This window comes from Triturus cristatus, chromosome 2_2, assembly GCF_964204655.1.
Source record: "Triturus cristatus chromosome 2_2, aTriCri1.1, whole genome shotgun sequence".
Taxonomy (NCBI): Eukaryota; Metazoa; Chordata; class Amphibia; order Caudata; family Salamandridae; genus Triturus; species Triturus cristatus.
Genome location: NC_140582.1, coordinates 831,642,881 through 831,655,008, shown reverse-complemented (window position 1 = coordinate 831,655,008; position 12,128 = coordinate 831,642,881).

Sequence of the window (12,128 nt, the reverse complement as noted above, 5' to 3'; positions counted from 1 at the left end):
GACTAGAAGTAGTTTCAATTTGAATTTGAATAAATACAATGAAGAAAATACTATGGAAACTAACCTCTGAAACATTAGGAATACATTTATGGAAGTACCCTTTGGAGCTACAAAGAGTGCCCAGTGATGAGATTTCACAAATAGGGATGACAGCTAAAAGGGGATTGGGTATAAATAGGTAAAACACAAAAACGCTGACAGTATAATTCATTTAGATACTACTTTTGGTAGATGTAAATGTTCTAGTAGGAAGACCACGTAGACTAGGCCAAGGCAATACTATCTGAGGAGGCATTTTGCCAGAGCTTCACTATGCTGAATGTCTCTGGAGACCCTCAATTAAAGGTTGGCAGTGAAGATAGCTGCTAGCAGTTCTTGATCTCGCCTCACTTGCAAAGATGCTCCGAACAACATGAAACGTGTGCTCCATGAGTTCAACATGGCAACCACAGTTTGCAAGTATCATGAGCATCTTGTGGATTCATGGGACGTACTTTTCCTGGACTGAACTCATGTGCCTCATGAAGAACAGCCATCAGAGATGCACACTCTTTTCAAGCTCCTGCCACACTCTGCGCATACCACCACCTTCCTTGCTTCTGAAGATGTCCAGAGTTAGGCAGTTTTGGAGTTTTACGGCTCTGTGCAAGGCAGTGCAAGCAGGTAAGTGCGCACCACAAATCATGGCAATAAGGTCCCGTGTCTGTAATAGGAGTGACAAAATAAGCAACGAGATTTGTCAGCAGAACCATACATACCTGCCTGCATGTGGCTATTGTTTTTGGAGCTTGTTTTTTGCAGAGGAGTTGAGGAGTAAGAAAACTTGATGGAATCTTGCCATAAACAATTTCATAGACTAGTCACATTCAACCTTCAAAGCATATTGCTATAAATATCCTTATCAATTGCAGCTAGAGTAAGCAAAGCAGATTCATATGCACATTTCATCCAACATCAGAACCGAAGGTGCCTCAAACCCTCAGAAGATGCTTTTATCAATTTTCCTAAGGGTTTTTGGCTACTTTTTGCTACTCCGGAGCACGCAAGTTTAGTACAAGGCAGAACGTAAAACATTTTCACTAGGTCCAGGCAAGATTAGTAACTATTGGGCCTATTTGATGTTGGGTTCTTTTGATTACAACAAGCAAGAAAGGAAATCAGTTTGTTTAGCACCCTTCTATTAGTAGAGGAAGTGGTCGATCCCAAACTGGCAAATTCTCCACCATGGTAAAATCATATTGTAGAAAATGACTATCACAGGGATAGTAGGGAGGAAGTCATTCCACTACAGGATTCTTGAACAAATTCCAATCAAGAAAACAGCTCTAAATCAAACCCTATGTCTTTATTCACATGTAGAAATGTAGGCAAGTAAATATAACGATCAACACCATAAAACAGAAGGTCTAACATATTGAATGGGCATGATGTAGGAAAGTAGGATCTGCTTCTTATAGTTACCCCCACACTTTGCTAAATGTGATACTGTTTTTGACTAGTCTGACTGGGATCCGGCTAATCAGGACCCCAGTCTATCTGCTTGCTTCTTAAACTGTTATGCTATGTACTCAGGTACACTCCAGATTGGATATTGGGGTACACTTGTCAGTCCCTTGTATATGGTACCCATGTACCCAGGGCATAGGTACCCCAGAGGCCTCCCTTGGGCTGAAGCATTTATTATGCCACCCATGAGAGGCCATGCAAAATGGAACCTACAGGCCTGCCATTGCAGCCTGTGTAAGTTGGTGCATGCACCACTTACTTAAGATATAGGTTTCCTATATCTAACGGCCACTGCACTTAAAACCTATAAGTCACCCCTCTAGCAGGCCTTTACAATCCTGAGGGCAGGGTGCTTGGGTCTAAGTGAGAGGGTGCCCCTACATGAGCAGAACACCCCTCCTACGGAGTCCATTCTCCCGGGTTGTCAGTGAAGCAGCCATTTACGACATATAGAGAGGCATTATGCGACCGCATTACAACCAACTCGAAAACGGCTGAAACTAACCCTATTGTGTTTGGTGTCAAACATGTTGGAGTCATACCCCCCACCCGTAACCAGAGTGGGAGGTATGATTCCACCCCTCAGAAGTGAGCTTTGTGGGGTCACTGGTGTTCCCGGTATCAACCTTCTAGTCCTGGACAGCCCAAAATGGTTGCTGCCGACCAGAGACACATTTCTGCCTTCCTGCTGCTGAGCCAAGCTCGAGCAGGGAAAGGCAGAACTATAGGCGTGTGACCACCTCCCAGACAGGACTTAGTGTATTAGGGTTGGGTGGGTGCGCTTGCAAGCAACTAAAAGTCTGCATGAGGGGCACATTTGGTGTCCCTGTGCATAGTCCAGTTCAAACCAGTCCTGGGAGCCGTTGGAGTAACTTCCCCACTGCCCAGACCCTCCCCATGGAGGTTACCTTGAATCTTGCCAACCCTCCTTTGTACATAAGGGATTACCAGGCTGTAGGACCTTAGATTCGACGTGGACAAGATTCTGAACCAGAAACCACTGAACTTCGACCGCCTGGACACTCTGGACTTCGCTGGACTCCGTTTGGGCCCAACTTCGTCTCCCTCTCAGTCTGGAGCATCGTCTGTGCCTGTGCACCATACAGGATCCATGCAGGACCTATGGAGCTTCAAGGACAACCGAAGATATCTCCCTTGGAGTGAAGGAGTCAATCTCCTGCATTTGCAGGCATTGCAACACTGCTGTCCGGTCTGCTGACCCTGAGCTCCTACGGACTCAGAAGGCTTCAGCAACACAGAAAGTTGGTTTCTATGTCCCTCGAGGTCCGAGCTGCCCTCTCACCAAGTTTGAGGTCAGAATCCCTCGTGGGGGCTGCAATACTCGAACCCCTGTGCCCCATGTACATTTGCAAGTGCATATGCTTGTTGGCATTTCCCAAACTAGTGTATTGGGCTTCGAATAGCCCCATCCTCTGCCACCATTTCCTACCAAGAACTTTGGCCTCCTTGCACCGAGTGTTCCGTGGGCTGTTTGGTGAAATTTTTCAAGGTCCTCTTGCGACTCCCGTGACTCCGGCCTGTGAGTCCACTTGAGTTTCAACTTTGCTTTTCTTGAGCTCCCCTGGTTGCTCCTGGCCTGCCCTGACTTCACTTGCTGTGGTGAGTCTCCTGGACCTTGCTGGTCCGAACCGTACATATCCCTGACCTTCTGCATGGGTTGCTGTTGCCAAGGCTTCTTGGTGCTCCCGGCGGGCACTCGACATCCTTCAAGGGACAGCTCAGATCCGGCTCTTGGTCATCCTTGATGTCTCCTGGTCCCCGTAGCTGCAGAGTCAAGAACTCCATCAACGCACTTGAAGCACCCAACATCGGTGCGCATTCGTCTACCGAGCCTCTGGTCACTCCTGAGTGACCCAGACTCTGTCCCCTCTGTTTTCAGGTACTCTTTGACAAGAATCCACCTTTGGATTCCAATGGACACTTTTCTTCCTTCCAGCAGTGGCTCTTCTTTGAAGTCCTCCATTGGGTTCGACGGCGGTTTCCGATGCCACTTCAGACCTATGCATCCGGCTTCCCTGGGTTAGGTAATTTGGGTACCTCGGTATCCACAAGTGGGGTGGATCTCCAACCTCCTACCTGCCACTGGGTTTCTTCAAAGTCCATGAGAAGGGTCCTTAAACTCTAAAACTTCAACCGCAACTTTCCCATAGAATTGTACAAAGCACGCGGTCATGTTCCCACACTGCACCCGTCCTCCGCGGGGTCCCTATTTACTCACCTGGGTGGTTCCTTAGGGTCCCAGCGATTCTACATCCTCTTGACACTGTTTTGACTCGGGTCATGGTACTTATACCACTTTTAGTATATGGTTTGGTCCCCCCCTGGGGCCCACTGTGCATTAGTGCTCTTTACTGTCATTTCTGTGTTTAAGTATTGAATGCTTTGTGATTATCTCCATGTAGGAGATACTGTGTCACACTAGCTAGTGTTATATTCATAAATACATAATTTTATAACTATTGTGTGGCTCTTCGTTCATTTAACCAATACTTTAAGGTTGCATTATGGTAAATCAAGCTGCTTAACATTCCTTCAAGACTAAGCTCTCCACAGCTACCACTTGGATAGCATTCTGAGGTTATCTCTAACCTCCTAAATCACCATAAGGGTTGTTTGGACTAGTGCAAGGTGCCCACTTTAATTAGTGGACAGCATATACCAGGACAACTTCTCACATTGGTGTGCAGCAGTTGGGATTCAAGCCTGCATTGTTTTACCAGATAAATCTTCATATTGATTAACTAAAAAAAACACTAGTACTAGGTACATATAATACTAGCTTGGAATAAGTAAATTCTACTGAACTTAGGGTTGGGTAAGTCAAGGGTCTAGCACACCCTTTCTCCAACCTCAGAGAGTTTAGTTCCCACTAGGTTAGGTAGGTGCAACACCTCACCACACTTAGCATGTCTGCAAAAGGAGATGCCAGTGGCTCTCAGCCTTCTAGATACAGTGAGCTTTCGTTCCAAGAACTGAAAGCCCTGTGTGCCTCTAGAAAGTTGAAGACAGGGAGAAGTGCGAACACTCAACACCAGGTCGAGGTGTTATTTCTAGATGACTTAAGGAATACCCCTGGGTCAGATAAACAGAAGTGAGTGGGTGGGACAGGGAATGAAGACAGGTCAGGAGGTGACACCTTTTATGACCTAGACTCTAACCCTGACCAGGGAGAACCGGATGGTTCTCACCTGGACAACTCAGATCTTCAAAGGAGAATGGAGGAGACCATGATGCTCCCCTCTTTACTCCTCCTGGAAGAGTGCAGAGTTTACCAAGGAGATCTAGATATCTCTCTGCAGAGTCTAATCACTCAGGAAAGTCTGTAGGGACCTCTGTATCTAGCAAGAGGGACCACTCTTATGAAAGGGAATACCAATTTCCTGAACTTGAGAGAGCTAGGCTTAGGCTCAGGCAAAAGAAGTTGGCCCCTGATAAAGAGTCCCTAGAAGTCCAGAGAGCTAGAAAAACGTTGGGACTAGGGTTCCATGGTGGCAGCAACAGTGTCCCTAGAGTTAAGGAACAGTCCATTGATAATAGGAACCTGATCAAGATTGTCCCTAAATACCATGTTGGGGATAACATCCATAAATGGATAACTGCTTTAGAGAGGGCCTGTAAAGTTCAGAGGGTCCCTCAAGAGCAGAGGGCAGCTATCTTGTGGCTCTCTTATGCTGACAAAGGAATAGATATGTTCTTCACTGCTAGAGAAGAGGATGCTGATAATTATTCAGTTCTGAAGAGTGCTCTCATTGATGGGCTTGGCTTAACCACTGAACAGTACAGGATTAAGTTCAGAGACACCTAGAAGAAACAGAATCAGGACTGGGTAGACTTTGTGGATAGTGCCATTAAGGCTCTTGAAGGCTGGTTGCTTGGCAGCAAAGTGAATGATTCCTAGGGATTATACAATTTGATTATGAGGGAGCAGATCCTTAATAATTGCAAAAATCAGTTATTGCATTAATACCTGGTTGACTCTGATCTGACTTCTCCCCAAGAATTGGTAAAGAAGGCAGATAAGTGAGTCAGAACCAGGGTGAAGGATATAAAACAGAACGATGGTGGTGACCAAAAGAAACAAGATTCTAAAACTCCAGATAAGGGCGGGACAAGGGTAAAGATCAAAAACAGTCTTCATCAGGGCCCTAAAAACCTGCATCTGGCGGGGGTGTCAGAATCCAACAAAGTAAAAGGCAAAAATAAACCTTGGTGTTATCTCAGTAAACAGAAGACACATTGGACAAGAGATGCTGATTGTCCAAAAGCCAAGGAAAATTCTCCTACCACCATTGCCCTTAAGGCAACTGCGCCCCCTAGCACAATTACAAGTGGTGGCACAGGGAATACAGGATTAGTAGGGTTAACCTTGGGCTCTAAGATGGGTTCTGGCTTAGACAGAACTCCAGCTCAGGCTGTACTTGTCTGTGATGGTGGTATGGATATTGCCACCTTATATGTCAGTACCTGGTATCTGGGCAAATACATACAACAGCCTTTAATCAATGGTAAAGAGACCATGGCATACAGGGACAAAGGTTCAAGTGTCACTATGGTGACAGAGGACCTTGTGGCCCCTGACCAAACCATAATTAGAGAAATGTACCTAGTGACCAATGCTAACAATGTCAGGACTGACCATTCCTGGGCAGTTGTTCATTTCAGCTGGGGAGGGGTAACTGGCCCTAAGAAAGTTGTGGTTAGCTCAGACCTACCAGTAGAATGTTTGCTGGGCAATGATTTGGAAACTTCAGCCTGGGCTGAAGTGGAACTTAGGACTCATGCATCAATGCTGGATATCTCTGCAGATGAGTTTGGTGTGACCAGGTCACAGGCCAAACTGACAAACACTGAACAGGCCCTGGATCCTGGAACAATGGAACAAGGGCCTTCCAGGAGAAGGAGCAGGCGGAGTAAGGCTGTGTCTTCCCCCCAGACTCAGAGAGAGGATCAGTCTCTTGAGGGAGATGATCTTAGACCCTGTGAAGGAGGAACTGTCTCAGATGAACTTGAACCTGATCAGGTTGAGTTTTTGGGGACAAAGGCCCCTTCCAGGGCAGAACTGAGTTTGGAGCAGCAAACCTGCCCCTCTCTTGAACCCCTCAGACAGCAAGCTGCTGCTAATTCTGCTGGGAGTGTCCGTGGATCCCACAGGATCTATTGACACCCCAAGCCTGTTCCCTTTGAGAGTAATGGGATTGGTATCATTGGTCTTATGAACCCTCCAACAGCATCTGGACACAGTTATATTCTAGTGGTGTTGGACCGTGCCACTAGGTATCCAGAAGCAATACCCCTTAGAACCACCACAGCCTCTGTGGTGGCCAGGGCCCTCCTGGGAATCTTTTCCAGAGTGGGTTTCCCTAAGGAGGTCATAACTGACAGAGGTACCAACTTCATGTCAAGTTATATCACTGCAATGTAGAAGGACTGTGGAGTAAACTATAAGTTCACCACTCCCTATCACCCACAATGCAATGGGTTAGTTGAAAGATTCAACAGAACCCTAAAGGGCATGATCACGGGCCTCCCAGAAAAGCTTAGGCGAAAATGGGATGTTCTATTGCCCTGCCTTCTCTTTGCCTACAGAGAGGTCCCACAGAAGGGAGTTAGCTACAGCCCTTTTGAACTTTTGTTTGGGCATCCAGTTAGGGGTCCCCTGCGTTTGGTGAAGGAGGGATGGGAGTTACTTCTCAAACCTCCTAAACAAGACATTGTGGACTATGTACTTGGTCTCTGCTACAGGGTGGCTGAGTACATGAAGAAGGCCAGCAAAAACCTTGAAGCAATTCAAGAATTATAGAAAGCTTGACATGACCAAAATGTTCTTCTGACTGTTTATCAGCCAGGTCAGAAGGTGTGGGTGTTGGAGCCTACCATTTCCTACCAAGAACTTCGACCTCCTTGCACCAAGTGCTCCGGGGGGCTGTTGTTTGGTGAAATCGCTTGAGGTCCTGTTGCGACTCCTATGCCTCCGACCTGTGAGTCCACTTGAGGGTCAACTTTGCTTTTCTTGGGCTCCCTGGTTGCTGCAAGCCTGCCATGACTCCCCTTGCTGTGGTGAGTCTCCTGGACCTTACTGGTCTGGACCGTATCCATCCTTGACCTTCTGCGTGGGTTGACGTTGCCCAGGCTTGTTGGTGCTTCCGCCGGACACCGACCCCTCAGCACTTGACATCCTTTGTGGGACTGCTCCTGGTCATCCTCAACATCTTCTGTTCCTCGTAGCTGCAGAGTCAAGCACTCCATCAGCGCACCTGAACAACCAACATCGGTGGGCCTTCGTCTACCGAGCCCCTGGTCACTCCTGAGTGACCCAGACTCTGTCCCCTCTGCTTTCAGGTACTCTTCGACAAGAATCCACCTTTGGATTCCAACAGACATGTTGAACAGGACACTTTTCTTCCTTTCAGCAGTGGCTCTTCTTCGAAGTCTTCCATTGGGTGTGACAGCGGTTTCCGACACCACTTCAGACCTATGCACTCCCCTTCCCTGTGTTAGGTAACTTGGGCACCTCGGTATCCACAGGTGGGGTAGCTCTCCAACCTCATATCTTCCACAGAGGTTTCTTTGAAGTTCACTGGGAAGGGTCCTTAAACTCTAGAACTTCAACCATGACTTTCCCATACAATTGTACGGAGCACGTGGTCGTGTTCCCACACTGCACCTGTCCTCCGTGGGGTCCCTATTAACTCACCTCTGGTGGTTCCTTGGGGTCCCAGTGATTCTACGTCCCCTTTACACCTTCTTGACTCAAGTCGTGGTTCTTATACCACTTTTAGTATATGGTTTGCCCCCCCCCCCCCCCCCGGGGCCCACTGTGTATTAGTGCTCTTTACTGTCATTTCTATGCTAAAGTATTGTGTGCTTTGCGATTATCTCTGTGTAAGAGATACTGTGTCGTACTAGATAGTGTTATATTAATAAATACATATTTTTACTACTGTGTGGTTCTCCTTTCATTCAACCAATACTATAAGGATGCATTTTGGTAAAACAAGCTGCTTAACATTCCTTCAAGACTAAGCCTGAAGGCAGCTCTCCACAGCTAACACTTGGGTAGCTTTCTAAAGTTATTTTTGACTTCTTAAATCACCATAAGGGTTGTTTGGACTAGTGCAAGGTGCCCACTTTAATTATTGGACACCATATACCAGGCCAACTTTTCACACATTATATAACCCTAAACAGTTTTAAACATTTGCATTTTGTGGCACTACAATCCAATAACATGGGATTTGTATTAGGACTTAAATAGGTTTAGTGGTCGCATGTAGATGTACCATTGCTTTGTTTGCAATCCCCATCCTATTAAACAAAGGTATAAGACAGAATGATACTGATACTATCAGACCAGATATCCTTTATAGTAAAGTTGACCCCAACTCTTACCCGTCTTCCTGGCATGCCAGGCAAAGAACAGCAAAGTTTCTTCACTGGTTAGTGGCTAGGAATAAATAGTGAAGAATCAGAAACTTTACTGAGAAAACTGATTTGAGAAAACCAATTTCTTCACTGGTTGAAGGTCTCACCCTTGTTGATTATTCTGTTTGGGTATACTAGCTCCAATGCAATGTTGCACTAATTCTAGGTGCTACTTCAAAGCCTATTCATGTGAGGTTTTGAGTAACAAGCAACTCTTACATTAGTATGAGTTAATTAAGAGAAATGCTATTAGGGTTTTTATGCTATGCACCAAAAGGGTCAAGTGCATTGATAACATTTTAGACAAGAAAGTATTGTCTGGAGCTGGTGGCCACTGATGATGCAGGATAATGAAGTACATGTCAGTGTCCAGTACCAACCCAGGACCTAGAATATAGGCAGGTGACTGCAGAATCAGGGGTGGCAATCCATAAGGAAAGCTCTTGGCTGCATGCAGGTAGGTCGGAGGGAGAAGACCATGACAGGGGACACTCCAAGTGGGAATTTCCAAAAGGCTGGACTCTATGAGTTTTAAGCATTGAATTATTGCATCATGCGGTGTGCACCTGGCTTACAGTTTCTTAGAACTAGTTCTTCTTGGCTGTAGCAATGCCAGTTCAATAGTGAAATAAGTATTCCAATGCTCTCTTGGAATCCAGCTCAGTTTTCACTTCAAATTATGGATGTCAATTCACACTGATAGGAAGAGGAGAGACAGTGTGTTTGGTTCCTTCATTGTAGGGGTTTAGCAAAGAAACATAGAACACAAGGTGCAATGGATGGGCAGGGGGTAATTCTTACTTTTTTCAAGTAGGATGATCATACGATTGGTCCCATTTGTTCCCACAAACCTTGCATAGATGATGTTTGTACAGGCCCCTGTGCCATAGGTATTTTGTATACAACCATACCTGATCATCCCCATGATAAGAGGAACCTGTTGCGTGGCTTATGTGTATTGTCCATTTAAAAATAAACTAATTAGGGTGACATCTCTTTCTAGTGGTGCCCTTTAGCACACTTTCTGCTAATGTGTGAATGTGCTGTATGTGAATCTCTGACCGGCACCATGCCCTTTAGTCTGTACCGTTACTTTCAGGGTCATACATATAGAAAACGGTGCCATTGTTTTCCTTTCTTTCTGTGCTCATAAGGAGAAGCTTCATTTTAGCTAGACAAAACCAAATGAGCTGCTCTGAGCCTTAGCCACGGTTGATAAGAATAGTACTTTACTATATAAACAGTTTCTGTGCTAAATCTGTTTGAAAGGAGCATTTCCTTGATGGTATTATCACAGAACCTCTACGAACTGTGACTAAGATGCAGCCCTGCCGACTCCGACCTCCTTCCTGCTAAGGAAGATAACCTGCGCACTGCGTCTAGCTCCCCGACCCCTAAGGCCAAGTTTTTGGGGATAAAATATTTCAGATGATCTGGCAGAATGATGCTCCGGCTATGCTCTCTTTGGTGTAGCATTAGATACAGAGAGGAGTAGGCAAACATTAGCAACAAATACCATGGTTGAATTGTCCTTATTGTTTACTATTCTCATAATGCTTATTACAGTAACACGTCTCCTCTGTCTAATAATCGCAGCTCACACTTCTTCTGCAAGAATACAATTGTTTCTATAAATGTTTGAAAAGGTTTTGTCGTATCTTTCTTGGGTTTACTTTAGGCATGAACTAGTAACCAAACAAAGGGGGTTAGATCTATTTACACAGCTTCTTAGGAATCAGAGTGTCATGTTCGAGGTTGCCAACAACATCAGTTACCCTTGAAGTAATCTAATAGTAATCCCAAGGGCCACACTTACCAGTGGCCCGCAATCTCAAGTCAATAATAAGCAGTTGGCAACGTAGAAGGTTCAAGCGTTTATTGGCCACAACAGAACTCTACATAGAGGAGCCTCATCGAACCTCACCCATCAGGTGCGCCGAAGAAGACTGCTGGCTCCTTGACAGAACAACACTTATATACATTACAGGTTCAGCATACAAAGCATTGCAAGTGGAAAAGTACCAGCTAGCCCTAGAGCTCCTGTATGAGCTCATACCATCTGCACACATAAGGTTACTATCTCTTTAGAGAAGGTCGGCGGGGTGACTCCCTTTCGTCTCGGGCATAGAGGAATGTCTCTTGATACTCCCTACTGCAGATGTGACCTTGGGCCTCAGTCGTAAATACAATTCACCCTGTCTTTAGGCTGGTACGAGCTAAATCATACAGATGGTGTTCACAGAGAACCACGTGATCTAGGCATAGTTAGTCATGATCCAATATGGCCGTACTGTGGCTTTTCGGCCCTTTCTATCATGCAGGATACTATAAAGAATAAGCCATCTTATGAAGCAGTTCTAGTGTACATAGAGGGAGACACAACCCTAGATACGTTATGCTAACTTTATATACTGGCCCGAATCCCACACCCTGGTTGGTTTATGTGTTAGATGTGGTACTGTGAGCTAGCCAAAACCCATCAACACTCACTGATGGTATATGTGGAATGAGTCTATACTGTGCAGTTAATGTTGGTCTAATACACAGTCCTGCTATATTTGTAGAAAACATAACATTCTAGGCCTGGTACTTATTTAATGGGTCTCATGTGTAGTTTTCTTGCATGTGCACAAGGCTGCTTTTAACCTCTATACGGACATGTCCATGGTAAAAAGGATCTATCCTTTTCAGCTTAATAGTACATACCAACTTATGACTGTAGAGTGTTCGAGCTTGAATCTTCAAAAAGGATCACCTCACTGTAGTGTTAACTTTCTTTGAATTACATTCATTACATTTGGTGCCAGCAGTCAATATTTCAGTAAATTTTAGACAGGCAGTAAATGCTCACTTAAATGTACATGGGCTTGTAACTGGTGGGAGAGATGTTACCTTTGTGATTGAGACACACAAAGCTTATAAATGTGAAGTTTACTAATCCTGGGTATAATTTCCTGCAGTCGATGCGAACACGCAAACATTTCATACATACACTGAGGCAGCAGCTTGTCCTGCATATAGGCCTAACGAATACTTAGAAATGCCATTAACATACCAGGAACATCAAAATTGTTTCCAAGGCACCCTCTCACACATGCACACCTAAATGTAAGTATAGGTCCTCTCAGTAATGATGGGGCAACCTGGCCAGTCTTAGCCAGCTACACACCATTTCCAAA